This window comes from Muntiacus reevesi, chromosome 2 (assembly GCF_963930625.1).
Source record: "Muntiacus reevesi chromosome 2, mMunRee1.1, whole genome shotgun sequence".
NCBI lineage: Eukaryota > Metazoa > Chordata > Mammalia > Artiodactyla > Cervidae > Muntiacus > Muntiacus reevesi.
In genome coordinates, this window is record NC_089250.1 from 18,051,637 (window position 1) to 18,066,892 (window position 15,256).

The 15,256-nt window shown below is 39.7% G+C and overlaps 1 protein-coding gene across 4 annotated transcripts in view; it reads left to right on the forward strand.

Moving 5' to 3' along the window:
• The first annotated feature begins 859 nt into the window (after window positions 1–859).
• CUL2 (cullin 2) overlaps window positions 860–15,256 on the forward strand; it is a 70,866-nt gene continuing 56,469 nt past the window's right edge. Inside the window, exons 1-2 of one of the 4 annotated variants that reach the window (XM_065921043.1) lie at window positions 1,055–1,193; window positions 1,599–1,774. The gene's annotated coding sequence lies outside the window, so the exon portion shown is untranslated. Of the gene's footprint in view, window positions 977–1,048; window positions 1,194–1,598; window positions 1,775–3,889; window positions 3,985–15,256 lie in introns of those variants that run through there. The other 3 variants (XM_065921045.1, XM_065921042.1, XM_065921046.1) reach the window with 3 other exon arrangements.

The window sequence follows — 15,256 nt, forward strand, 5'->3', positions numbered from 1 at the left end:
GATAGCTTTCTTAAAAGAAGTTCTGCAGACTTCTAGTGAGGAGAAAGATCGGTGGGATTTACCAGGTCGGGAGATTTTACATGGACCTTGAAGGAATGGAACCCACTCCAGTATTCTTGCCTGGAAAAATCCCATGGACAGTAGAGCCTGGCGGGCTACAGTCCATGGAGTCCCAAAGAGTCGGATACGACTTAAGCCGAATGGTACAGAGTTTTAAGAAAGGTTGTTGGATGGGAAAGACTCAAAACGCACAGAGAAGACAAGACTGACTTCTGCTGCGTACTAGGGAGGAGATGGGTATTGTCTGAACTTTTGTCAACATCACCCTGAGCAATTGTAGGCGAAGGACACCCTTGGATTGACAGGTGCAGGGAGGCGGGGAGTTGGGGTCACAGGCTGTGAAGGGACGGCCTCTACTGAAAATACATATTTATGTCTCAGAATGTCTACAGATAAAAACCCACTAGAAAAGGAGTACGTCCGAGGAAACTAATTTTGCTAATACCTATCAATCCTTTGAAAAGCCCATAGAAGTAGGTGGCAAGGAGATGGTGGTGTATCAGAATATTCACGTAGTTCTAAAAGAACTTTAGGGGAAAATCCTGTGTTGAAACAACTTTTCTAACACGTTGTTAGGAGCGGCCCCCAGACTTAGGGGTCCTCAGTTGCCAGCTCAGCGAACCGCGAGCGCTCGTGGGCAGCTGGGGCCGCTCGCAGTGGCTTGGAGCAAGGTTCCCTCGGCCTTCCGCGACCGCACAAGAGTGGCCCTCGGCCCTCGCCGTAGTCGGACTCTACCAACGCCGGCGCAGGGGGGGTGTTGGTGGTCGCGGAAGAGGAACCCCGAGGGTGTGCCGGGAAAGCAGGGCTTCGGAGGACGGCTGTCTCGCGGCTCGCGTGGCTCGCCCGCCCTTCTCCCCTGCACGCTCCCCACCGCGCCGTTCCATCCGGGAGCTCTCCCGTGTTCCCGCGACGACAGGTGAGCGCCCCGGCCCCCGGCCCCGGGCCGGCCCCCCCCGTTCATCGGCGGTGGTGGCGGCCGGCGGGGAGGCGCCTGCGCGCAGTAATGGCAGCGCGGTGAGCAGGGACGGAGCTGACAGCCGCCGCCGCCCACCCTCCTCGCCGGGCACCGTCCTGCGCGCCCTCGGACTGTCTCCCTCCCCTGCTCCCTGCCCCGCGTCCCGCCTTTGCATCAGGTAACCCACTGAAGGCCCGGAGCCAGCTGCGGGCTCCGGGAAACTTCCTCTCCCGGTTAGTGGGTGGCGGGGCTGGGGCGGGGAGAGGAGTTGGGGGCGCGGAGGGGGAGGGGAGGCATGGGGGGATGCCGGGGACCGGGTGTCCTGAGGGTGACCCCGGCTCCAGGAGCGCCGACCCCGGAGCCTGGCCGCCCCCGGACTGTATCCCGGGCCTCCAGCCGGCCTTGGTCGCCCCTCCCTCGGCCCCATTTTGCTCTCAGGGAGGGAAGGTGCGAGTGCGTGTTCTTTTATTTACGCGCTCACGCGGTTACACAGCTCTCTGTGTTTGCAGTGTGAGGGCGGCGGGGCGGGGGGCATCAATCTCTTACATCCTTACCACGAGTGTCTTCACTTTTGTTTCCGCAGACAGCGAAGATTGATAGCTCTGGGGAGGAGTGCCCTGCGTGCATGCTAGACCTGTCTCAACCCTTGGGGTCTGGTGAAATAAGATCCTTAGACTCTTAAGAGCACTTAGTTACACACCAGGGAGTCTGGACCATTCCCTACCACCCTTCAAATACGTGCATGTACAGAAAACATTTGTGAGTTGCAGACTGTTTTGTCGTTAAATCCTCTCCTTTCCCCAGGGAGTACTAATACCTAGTTGTAAGGGAGAACCTTGGAAGTTTACATTTTGATAATAAGATTAAAGACAATTAACATTCACGTCAGACTTTGGCTTCACAGTGTAAGCATCTTTGAACTAGACCAGTCCCAGATCTGTACATAGTAAGACAGGGGAAATAATCACTTAGTTCTGACTTACCACCGACTACATAATAGGCATTTAAGAACACTCAAAAGACTGCTCCCTCCTCTTTACTACCTCACGGTTCTTTCCGAGACAGACAATCGAACAGATTGTTTATATTTTGCCTCTTTTGCCCAAATACGGTATTGGAAGACCCTTCCGAAAGAGTCAGAGATGAAATAGCAGATGTACACGGTGTTCTCAGCTACTCTTCCCTACCCCAGATACTGTTTACAAGTTGGAAGGACATCTGTACATAGTATGTGAAAAATACCCTTTCTGTGTCTGAATGCTCACATGCATCTGAAATACTTTTACTTCACTGTCCACCCTCTGGTGATTTTTAAGTGTTTTCTGTGGGAAGATGGTTTATTCATGTTTTTTCATTTTCACCAGTGTGTCACTAAATGGAATGTTGTAGGCCTTCTTCAAAGTCCGTTTTGCCTTGTCTATCAGTTCACTATTCATTAAGCACCTGGTTTGTATGACAAGCATTACCTGAGGCCTAAGGGATACAGCCATAAACAGGACATGTGAAATTTCTGCTTTTCTGGAGCTTCAGTTCTGGGAGGTAAGGGAAAGTCAGAAAGTGAGAAATAGAGAAAGTTTCAGCCAATCGTAAGTGCTATAAAAGAGGTAAAACAGGGAGCCGTGGTAGTGACTAGGAGAGCCTGCTTCAGACGCTGTGGTCAGGAAAGACCTGTCTGAGGAGACTTTTGACCTGATACCTGAAAAGTGGGCAGGATATGGCCTCTGGAAGGCTGAGGGAACAGAAAATGAATATGCCCAAAGGTAGTTTCAAGCTTAGATTCAGCAAACTGAAAGCAACTCACTGAAGTTGTGCTGAGACCCTCGTGAGAAAGAAGAGGTTAGGTGGTAGCCACAAGTCAGGTCACGTGAGGTCTCTTATCCAGAGGAGTTTGTTTGGCTTTTATTCTTAAGGAACATTGGAAAGCTGTTCCCTTTTTGTGAAGCTGGGAGTGATATGGTCTGGTTTACAATCTGACTGTGAAGGAGATTGGATAAGAGGGTAGAAGCAGGGCTACTGGTGAGAAGGCTGGGGCAGATCTGAGTAGTGACCAGAGTCCAGGAAAAAAGATGCTGAGATATGTTGTGGAGTTGAAAGTAGTGATCTGGCTTGGTTCGGATGGGAACGCAGTTGGCTGGGATGGGGGTGACTCCCAGGTTTGAGGCTTCACCTGGAACATGGTGATGCTGTGAATTAGATGGGGAAGTGAGGGAAGCAGGTTGTTGTATGCGTGTAGGGTTGGATGGGACATTTGAAGTAGGACCTATTCAGTATTCATGTAGAAATGAGAAGCAGGCAGTTGGATATGCAAGCCTGGAATTCAGTGGAGAGATTAGGGAAGCATTCATTCATTCAACAAGTATTTTTTAAGCACCAGCTATGGACTAGGCAGTGGGGATACATCATAGTGAAAAAACAGACAAAAATCTCTGCCTTCAAAGGATTTAACTTCTAGTCAGAGAAGGATATGGGGAGTCATCTGATTTTATCTGTTGGTTATTATAATTTGTTAATTTTTTAAAGAATTTAAAAAACTCCTCTGTTTTGCTTCTTGTTATAACTATCTTTAGATACAAACTATATTCACATGATTTAGAATTTGGAATGTTTGATGGAGTATAGAATGAGAGTCTCTATTTCTTGTCCCAACATATTTGAGGCCAAATATTTTGGCGGTCTCTCAACACATCTTTCCAAAGATATACTTTGTGCACATGTAGACAAATGTGTGTAGGTTTCTTCTCCCCACTTGGCAAAAATGGTAGCATACTTGCTTTGATTTGACACCTTGTATTTTTTAGAGTAGTAAATAGTATTTATAAGGTTATGAAACAGTATGAGACCGTCTGAAGTAAGAATGTACGAAAGAAGAGGAGACAGTCCTGGGGCACCGCAGCATTTTCTGATTTGGTCCCTATCTTCTGTGAGTTTAGGACCTGCACATATGGAATTGAGTTGAAAGAGCTGTTTTGGTGAGGCTTTTTTTTTTTTTTTAACACAAGTTTGTACTGTTTCTTGTGTTTTACCTTTCTTATCTGCCTGTTTATGTGCTAGAAAAATATTTGATTATGATCAAAAGCAGCATTTCTGTGAATGTACTGTCAGTTAAATTTAAGTAAGTTGATAAAAAGACCAGCGTTGAATCTTAATGTTTTGAGGGAGTTTAGCTAATGTTAAATCTTGGAAAAACAAGCATAAGTTTGGAATGTTTTCATGAGACAAAAGTTATTGCTACTTGAGATGTAAGACTGAATTCTCTCTCAGTAATCAGTTAATAATCCGACTATCTGTTCAGAGTCGTCTGGCCCTTTGCCTGGGCTTGAATCTTAACAGTCAAGTTTCTGTTGTGTTGCAGATGTTAGCATAATTCTTATGTTACCATCTTTAGGAATTCAGAACGTCCCCAATTTACGATGATTTGCCTTAACAATTTTTCAGCTTTGTGGTGGTACAAAAGCAATATGCATTCAGTAGAACCCTATTTTGAATTTTGATCTTTTCTTGGTCTAGCAGTATGGAGTATGACAGTCTTGTGATGCTGGGCAGTGGCAGCAAGCCTCAGCTCCCAGAGAGCCAAGCGGTCATGAGAGGGAGCAACCAGTATACTTAACAATCATCCTGCGCATGAACAACCATTTTGTTTCTTATCAATGTAGTAGTCACAAAAGTACATGAGATAGTCAACATGTTATTTCTATCTAAGTAGGCTTTCTGTTAGATAATTTGCCCAACAGTGGGCTCTTGTAAGCGTCCTGAGTACTTTTAAGGTAGGCTAGGCTAAGCTATGATGTTCGGTAGGTGAGGTGTATTAAATGCATCTCAACTTGACGATATTTGTAACTTTCGATGGATTTGGGGAGACATAACCTGATCTTACGGAGAAGGCAATGGCAACCAACTCCAGTACTCTTGCCTGGAAAATCCCATGAGCAGTGGAGCCTGGTAGGCTGCAGTCCATGGGGTCGCAAAGAGTCGGGACACGACTGAGCGACTTCACTTTCATGCATTGGGGAAGGAAATGGCAGCCCACTCCAGTGTTCTTGCCTGGAGAATCCCAGGCGCGGCGGAGTCTGGTGGGCTGCCGTCCACAGGCTCGCACAGAGTCGGACACGACTGAAGTGACTTAGCAGCAGCAGCAACCTGATCTTAAGTTGAAGAAGATCTATATAAGATTCAGGTTATGTTCCCACTTTGTATTTGGGAAGGCCTGTTGGAGATACTGGAACAGTGAAGTTCCTTTAAGTCTTAAAAGTTTTGAGACAATGACTAGAGTTAAGGTCATGATATTAGCATCTGCTACAACTTTTGGGGTGCAGTTAATGTTAGTTCCCCCTGTTGATTGACCCATAGGAGGGGGGATGGAATATTTTCTGTAAGTCGCTTTAAGCTTTGTATTTTTGAAGAATTAAAAAACTCAGACTCATTGTGTTCCCTGATGAATTTAATACTATTTTTTATATTGGTTGACATTTTGATTTTCACTCAGCTGTTTTTAGCTAGACACTTTCTATGTAAATTGATCTACCTCTTTTTTTTTTCTTTTTTGAGATTGTTCTGGATTTATCAACTGTTTTGTTCAGTTTGATTTTATTTATGCTATTGTTACCTCCCTTTTTTCTTTTTCATCTGAGATAAGTAAGCATTTAGTTTCTAGGTTGGAGAAATATCTTAAAAATACTTAGTTTTTCTTTTTTAAAGCATTAGTAATTATTAATACTATGAAATATATGTGTTTAGTGTATTAAGCTTACTTAAACTCTGTAAATGTAGATATTAATGTTCTATTTGAAGATTTTAGTTATCCAGAGAATTTTCACTTGTATACTTTAACAGTGTAAATGTTACTGTTGTTATTTAATCATTGAATTATAGCCTGACTGATGAAAAATTCTGACACATATACAGTCAGGTTAGTAGTTTACCATCTTTGTTTCTCTTATCAGCTGTAAGCTTCTTGAAAGCAACATCTTTAATACCTGGTAGAGGTTTGAGTATTGTGAATACTTAATAAATATCTATTAACTCAATGACTTAAGTCTTGTTCTAATGTTGGTTGCTTTTCAAATAATGAAATGTCAGATTTACTGTGTGTAAATATTTCTTGAATTTCTCAGTTTTGCTTTACTTCAGTTGACAGAAAGTACAGGATACTTACATTTAAAAAAATTTTTATTTTTGTTTCTTTTTTGTTGATTTGGCTGTACCACGTAGCAAGTGGGATTTTAATTCTCCAACCAGGGATCAAACGCATGGCCCCTGCAGTGGAAGCGCTGAGTCTCAGGCAAGCATTGGACTGCCAGGGAAGTCCCCTAAATTTAATTGTTGAAATAATTTTAGACTCCACAGAGAAGTTGCACAAATGGTACAGAAAGCTCGGGTACACCTTTCCCCCAGATTTCCCTGATGCTAACAGCTTGCATAACTGGGGCACAATGATCAAAACGAGGAAAATTAACATCGGTACCATGCTGTTAGTTAAACTACAGGCCTTTGTGTGAATCCCACCAGTTTCTCCTATAATGTCCTTTACCTTTCCGAGATTCAGTTCAGTGTCAGACACAGCATTTAGCATCTGCTCCCTAGTCTCTTCTAATCTGTGATTATCTTTTCTCATCTTCGTGCTTGCAGTGAATGGTCAGTTTATTTTGTAGAATGACTCAATTTGGGTTTCTCTTAGTTAGATTGAGGTGGTACATTTTTGGCAGGCATACTAAAGAAGTGATGCTGAGTCTACAGCATGTCACATTGCAGGATACAGGATGTCAGCATGTTGTATTAGAGGTCATGTCTGTTAAATTTCTCTGCTTGTAAAAGTTACTATTTTTTTCTTTGTAATTACTGGGTATCTTGGGGGAGATTCTTTGAAACTATGTAGAAATCCAGTTCTCAAATTTTTGTCCTTCCATTGCAGCGTTCTTTGGTAGGGCTTGCTTGTAACGGTAATTACAGCAGTGTTCACCTGATGGCAATTTTATGTTTTTCTCATTTCCTTCTACACTTATTAATTGGAATTCTTCTATAAGGGAGAACTGTCCCTGCTCCATATTTGTATCCATGTTGAGTCAGAGATATTTGTTTTACTCTGTGGTTTATAATTTAATTTTATCTTTATTTAATCACTCAGATTGTTCTGCTATGTCTTTCAAGTTGACTCTTTGTCTTTTTAACATCCTCCAACCTCTTTAGGAAAGCACTTTGTTTTCTGATATCTTAACATGTCCAGACTCATATTGTCCCTGCTGCAGCCCTGGAACCAATCACTTCTCCAGTGAGCTCTGCTTCTTTCTCTTGGAGAATAGTTTTTAGAAACCAAGATATAGATGCTGTGTGTGCTGATTGCCACTGGGTGTCTTTGCTCCTAGGCCCTCTCAGTGATTGGAGCTAGAAATATATGTATGAATAGTAATCCATGCATACACAACATCTGTTTATTTCTATATCTTTTCACCTCTGTGTATGTGTTAAAAACCATACTGATAACTCTCATTCCATTCAAACACTATAGTGTTTACACTAGCTGTCCCCTTTTATTTATAACTGCTGTTTTCTCATAGAAATAGAGCATACTTTTCCAATAGTCATAATAATGGTTTGAAGTTACCAAAATGAGTCCAAGGTTTTTAGATATATGTGACTTAATTTAGCTCTCAGAATAGGATAACACATATTGCAAGTCATTGGGTTGTTAAAAAGGATAACTAGAGTAAATTTGAGTAATCCTTTTTAATATTTGGATAGAAGATCAGGACTAGAAAGAAAATTCAGTCTTAATGTTTATTTGTGAAAAGGCTTATTGGTCACAGCTTTGTCTAACCTGTGCACCAAAGTGGGTGGGCTTGCCTACTCATGAGAAACTCAGATTAATTCAAGTTCTCTAACTCATCCTTGAAACTTAGGTAAGAATTTTTTTGAGGCTAGTTGGAGTCTTAAATTCCTGCCTGGTTTATTAAAATTGGAAAAAAGAAAGTAAGTGAAAAAGACATAACACTTCATTCAGATAGGAGCCATGGAAAGAAATACTGTCTGTAGACATGTGGGAGAGTTTCAAGTCATTGAGGAGAAGGGTCTTTAATTCTGGTTAAGTTGACTTTAGTTTGGAAGCAGATTCTTCCATAATTTCTTTGTTGTATTATAAATATATTCCGTACTTCCTACTGTCCCCCGTTGCTAAGGTTTTCTTCCTGCACTGTACATTTTGCCAATTGGAGTTACAGACCACTGTGTTTCTCTTGACGGTTTTTTTCACCCGTGTCCTCCTTTTTAAAAAAACACATTACTAGAAATTCTTTTTACTTATTTTTAATTAAATAGCATTTTTATTTATTTATTTGGCTGCACCAGATCTTAGTTGCGGCATGTGTAATCTCTAGTTGTTGCCTGTGAACTGTTAGTTGCAGCATATGGGATCTAGTTCCCTGGCCAGGAATTGAGCCTGGACCCCCTGCATTGGGAGCGTGGACTCTTAGCCACTGGACTACCAGGGAGGTCCCCTAGAAATTCTTAAGTAAGCAAGTCACATGTTGGAAATGACATTTGTTGTGTGGAGCTGTGTGTGTCAAGCCTTATTGCAACAGTAAGCATTATACCCTGAGCATGCAGCTAACAAAGATGCCTCTTGGCTATAGCTCATGGGTCACACATTCAGTGCAGTAAGATGAAAGTGTTTAGTGCATACTTGGAGCTTATTTTCATGTGAAATCATGATAACTTTTGGTCAGTGTATACCAGAGACAGTCTTAGAAATGGAAAATACTGCAGAATTAATAACGCTCTTTGATTAGGTATTAAATATTTTCCTTATTTTGTGTATTTAGACTATAAGCCCCCTGGATATCATTTTAAAAACTTAATAGGGTATATTGACTTACCTGAACTTTATTTAGGCCCCAGTATTCTTTTGGTAATTTTTGGAATGCCAGAGTTTTATTGCTGGGAATGATCAGTACTGAAATAAAAAGTTAAATTTGATAGGTTTTTTGTTTTATTTATTTTTAATTTTTTTTTTACTAAAAAAAGAGGACATTAAGTGTTTAGCCATTTACATTGTTGATAATTATACTTTTGGAAGGCAGCTGAAATGTTTATCAGTAATTAAGCTGTAGTCATACTGATTAGTATGTTGAACATGGTTATACATTTTGCTAAAATAGTTTGTGCTTCAAATAAAATATTTAATTATGTATCAGCATCAGTTGTGGACTTAAAATGAAATGTTTTGAGATGCTGTTACTGCTTTACCTGCTGAAGTGTAATTATCCAGGTCACTTCTTTGTATGAAAAATGTCTAAGTGTAAAACAGTATCACTCCAAATTAAAATCCACCTGATATTGGCAAAATTATATCTTTCCTATTTCTGCTATTGCTGGCAACTTTGTTTTCTTTAAAACATTTTTGGGGTGGGAATTTTGTCAGGCTGTGTTAACACATCGTAACACATTGTCAGGCTGTGTTAACACTTTGGGACAGTACCATGTTGTTTCGGAGCTCTTTCAACATCTGTACTTCAAAGTTAAGATTCTTGGGAGAAAGGAAAGTTTAGTGCGTTTGTGCATAATCAGTTGCTCAGTTATGTCCAACTCTTCTTTGAGTCCGTGGACCGACCAGGCTTCTCTGTCCATGGAATTCTCCAGGCAAGATTACTGGAGTGGGTTGCTATTTCCTCCTCCAGGGGATCTCTAGTGGTCTGGGGAGTGAGGTAGGTGAGTGAAGAGAAAAACTTAAAAGGAAAAGAGATTTTAGAACATTGCTATCAGAAATCTAGATAACTTATCAATTTGATTTTTGTCTTTACCTTAGGTTATCTAGCTATTCTAGTACTAGTAATTGATTATAAAATGTTTGTTGTCAGAATGCTAGTCAATCTGTCCTGAGTCGCGGACAGTCAGTGATTTGATGTATGTTTTTGTATGTTTGACTTTTTCAGCAACCATATAATACGTAGCCTAATGAGTATGTCTGCTTTCACGTGGCATAATGCTTTTGAGAATCATCTGTTGTTGTCCACATATCAGTGATTTGTCCCACTTTAATACTGAATAGTATACTGTTGTGTGAATTCACCATATTTTGTTTTCCATCCACTAGTTGATGGGGTATTTGGGTTTGTGCCTTTTGGTAGTTAAATTAATAAAGGTGCTCTAAAAATTTGTTTAGGTTTTCCTGTAAATGTATGTCTTCATTTCTCCTGTGTAAATACCCAGAAATGGAATTGCTGCATCCCATGGAAAGTATATGCTTAACTTTACTAGAAACTGCCTAAGTGGTTATTAGGCAGCTTGTCACTCTTTAGTATGTTAGCTGTGGTCTTGTCTTATATGACCTTTATTATGTTGAGGTACATCCCCTCTATGCCCACTTTGTTGAGAGTTTTTGTCATAAATGAATGTTGAATTTTGTCAGATGCTTTTCCTGCATCTGTGGAGATCATCATGTGATTTTCATTCTTCATTTTATTAATGTCGTTGATTGATCTGTGGATGTTGAACCTTGTATCCCTGGAATATATCACAGTTGATCATGATGTATCAATCCTTTTAATGTGTTGTTGAATTTGGCTTGCTAAATTTTTTTTGCAGATTTTTGCATATATATTCATCAGGAATATTGGTCTGTAGCTTTCTTTTCTTTTTGGTGTGTGTGTATTTTTTTTATGTTGATGCCCATTTTGTTTATTTATTTATTTAAAACTTTTTATTTTGTAATGTGGTATAGCTGATAACAAATATAAAAGTTTCAGATGAACATCGAAGGGACTCAGTCCTTCATATGTATCTAGATTTTCTTTTTTTGTGGTGTCCTTTGGTAATCATGGTAATGCTGGCCTTGTAACATGAGTTTGGAAGTATCCTTCCTTCTTTTTTTTCTTGGAAAGAACCCTCCTGGAGCCCTTTGTTCTGTGTCTGTATAGACGGGTTGTTTTTAAAATCTGTCAAGCTTCTGTCCTGAAAAATTTCTGTTCCTCTCCTGTGTTAGATTCCTCTGTTTCTGGGATCCCAAGTCTTTCTTGGTTCATTAATTTCCTCCTGATAGAGGATATCTTGCAATAGATTCCTGAGTAAAATGATTTCATGTAAATTATTTGATACCACTCTGGATAGAGAATTCTAGGTGATTAGTCATTTTCCCCTGAGCATTTTGAAGGCGTTGCTTTATATTACCTTCCAGCATCCAGTGTTGCCATTGTAAATCTAGATACAATTTATAGTCTATTGTGACTTTTTTCTTTTCTGAAAAACTATGAACTCCTTTCTTTATCCTCAGTGGTTTAGTCTTCCAGGAAGTGGTGCCTTGTTTTTAAAATCAAATATTCTGGGTACTCAATATGCCCTTCTAAGTTGGAAAACTAATGTTCATTAGTTCTGCAGTATTTTTTCTTTGATAATTACCTCTCATTCTGATTTTCTAGAATGCATATTAATTGATTGTTAGATATTTTGGATTTATAATACTTTAAAAAAAAAACTTTCTGATTCTGATTTCTTTTATGTGTTCCCCACTCTTCCTCTTATTTATGGAACTGTTAATGATGATGATGGTAAAGATTTTTTTAAACCCTTTTACTTTGACAAATTGCAAACATATACAGAGAATGAATAGTTTAATAATGCCTACACTACTTATCACTCATTCTCAACAATTATCAATCAGTTCATAAAGAAGCCATTTAATTTTGAGGTAGGTCTCAGACAGCATTTATTACATTCATAAATATTTTGGGATGTGTCTTTGACAGATAAGAACTCTCATTTTTAAAGCTCTCATTATTATAAAAAATATTTTTAAGGTCATGAGGTCATAAGGTCTCAGTGTTTTCAGATTTCCAGGGTTATCATAAATATAAATTTTAAAAAAAGAGTGTAAATCTAGATCCAAATAGGAACAATCATACTATGGTAGAGTAATATGCCTTTTCAGTCTATTTTAGTTTAATTTCTCATCCATAAATGTCTCTCACTCTCGTTTTCTTTTATCTATCTTATGTGAGTGCATAATTTATTGGAGAAATCTGATTATCCAGTAGTTTCCTGTAGTCTGGATTTTGCTGACTTGCAGGTTGATGGTTAGTAATGTTTGTATGTATAATATGTATCACACAAGAGGAATTCAGAAGGTATTTAATGAACAGTAAGGATAATGATAAATTGTAATTTTCTTATTAATAACTTTGTAGCAATTGTAACTTGTGTTAACAGTATCTTTAGAAGAAAACTTTGTTGCTGTCAATGTGAAAAGAACTTACTAATCCATTTAAAAAACTATTTTAACTCAAAAATACTGATATTAAACTAGGTACTTTAATTTTGGAGGACTCATCACATATCATATCAAACATAATAGAATGAATCCAAGTACAGCCAAGCAGTGAAATGCTATTTGCCTAGTCACTCGGTCGTGTCCAACTCTTTGCAACCCCATGGACTGTAGCCCGTGTCATAGACTGTAGCTCAGTCCATGGGATTCTCCAGGCAAGAATGCTGGAGTGGGTTGCCATTTCCTTCTCCAAGAAATGCTATTAGGATTAAAGAAATCCTTCTGTATTAATATAGAATGCTTTTCCAAATGTACTGTTAAGTGAATATATTGTTAAGTAAGTGGTGTGATGCCATTTATATAAAACAGATGAAGAAAAACCATCTCTATATTCAATTATATAAAAAGGGGGAATAATGACATTTATGCATAAAATACTCCCAGACACATATAATAGATTCCTCTAGTGATGGGACCTGGTGACTCTAGCATGGGAGTGAGAGGGAGACTGAGATTTCAGAATTTGCAATCATATAAATGTACCTGTTCTCCCCTACATTTCCCTTCACATTAAATTGCTCCAAAATTTTTGGTACAGTTATTTCACCTTAAGTGTCTTAACAGCTTTATTGAGTTCTCCTTCACATACCATTCAGTGTACTCATTTGAACTATACAGTTCAGTGGTTTTTAGCACATTTGAGGGTTGTGCAAACATCATGGCAATCAGTTTTAAAACATTTTCGTCACCTAATTAGCAGTCACTTTCCATTTTTCTCCAGGTCCTCTAACCCTGTGCAAATACTGAAACACTTCCTGTGTCTACTGATCTGTCTTTTCTGGATACTTCATGTAAATGGAACCCTGTAATAGGCGGTCTTTTATGACCAACTTTATTCACAGAGTATATTTTTGAGGTTTATCTATTTTATAGCATCTGTCAGTACTCCATTCCTTTGTGTTACAGAATAATCATTGTATGGATGTACTACATTTTATTTATCCATTTTTTCCTTGATAGACATTTGAATGATTGCCTCTTTTTTGGCTTTTATGAATAAATGCTGCTGTGAACATTTGTGTCCAAGTTTTTCCAATTTTTATTTTATTTTATTTATTTTTGGCTGGGCCAGGTCCTTGTTGCCGTGTGGGCTTTTCTCTAGTTGTGGTGCTTGGGCTTCTCACTGCAGTGGCTTCTTTGTGTTGCAGAGCGAGGCTCTCAGGCACTTGAGCTTCAGTAGTTGTGGCAAGTGGGGTCAGTAGTTGTGGCTCCTGGGCTTTAGTTGCTCCATGGCATGTGGGGTCTTCCTGGATCAGGGATCGAACCAGAGTCTCTTGCTTTGCCAGGTGGGTTCTTTACCCTTGAGCCACCAGGAAAGCCGCATGTCCAAGTTTTTGTGTGGACATGTTTTCTCTTGCATAGGAGTGAACTACTGAGTCATGTGGTAGCTCTATGTTTATATAAATCACTTTTGTAATTATTATTAACAGCCATACGGTACTTAGAAATGGTGCTCTCAGTGAGAAAATCTAATCTATGAATCATTTTCAAATGTAATGGAAATTTCATAAATGTTATTGTCATAACATTTCTTTCTTTGCCCTCTCTCTTTTACGTCCTTATATAAATTCTCCATGAGTAAACGATCCTTTAAACAATTTAAATAAGATGAAGGAGCATACATTTTATTTAAGGAGTTTAAATGAAGGAGCTTTCTACTGGGCAGGCATAGAAGCCAACCGACTGTTTTAGCATACTTCCTGTTACTGGTTTGTTAGTTTTTCGTGTATTTCCCTGGGCTGATGCTTCTCCCACCGTGGTGTTCACATTTTCCATCCAGGAGTGGATTATCACTGTATATAAACCCATTCTCTCTGTTGATCTCAACAGAGAAATCAATGCCAGTCTGATTCTGCTAAAACTTGAATAAAGCTAAAAGGTAATGCAACCATTAAAATAATGTATCAGCAGGGCGTGTGGTATAATCCCATTCTTACAGGGGGAGGAATGGAATGTGAAGCAAACAGTGATAGCTTTTTGGTACACAGTTACACAGTAGTCTCCCTACCCTGAGGAAACACTCAGATAATCATGGCTCAGTTCAGTTCAGTTGCTCATGTCTGACTCTTTGTGACTCCGTGGACTACAATATGCCAGGCTTCCCTGTCTATCACCAACTCCTGGAGCTTGCTCTTTCTCAGGAGGCAGGTAAGGTGGTCTGGTATTCTCATCTCTAAAAATTTTCCACAGTTTGTTGTGATCCGCACAGTCAAAGGCTTTAGTCAATGAAGGAATTAGTCAAAGGAATTAGTCAATGAAGCAGAAGTGGATGTTTTTCTGGAATTCTCTTGTTTTTCAATGATCCAATAGATTGGCAACTTGATCTCTGGTTCCTCTGCCTTTTCTAAATCCAGCTTGTACATCTGGACATTTTCAGTTCATATACTGTTGAAGCCTAGCTTGAAGGATTTTGAGAATTGCCTTGTTGGCAAGTGGAATGAGTACAATTGTATGGTAATTTGAGCATTGCTTGGCATTGGCCTTCTTTGGAATTCATGTCCATCGAATTGGCTGAGGGTAGTTTAATCCTCTAATAGTGGTTAAAGAGAGTTCTGAAGTCATACAGAAGAGGACACCTTACCTAGCTTAAATGGGCCCAGAACATTTCTTAAAAGCTAATATTCTGGGCCAAGGCTAAAATATCAGTAGGAGTTAGGTGAATGGATTGAAAGGAAGAGGCATGGAGAAGAGAAGAATTTTAGGTACAGAAATCAATCAGGGTAACACTCAGTGTGTGTGAATCAGCCTGTTGTGTTCAGTGACCTCTAAGCAAAGAAGTTTTCAGATTATGATGCCAAGGAAGGGAGTTCCATGAGAAGAGCAAGGTGAGGAGGGGCTTCAGTCCAAGGTCACATCATGGACGCTTGATGAGCCATGTTGCCAGTGAGCTTAAACCAGATGCTATCCATAGTGGAAAATCTCAAGCTGCTTTA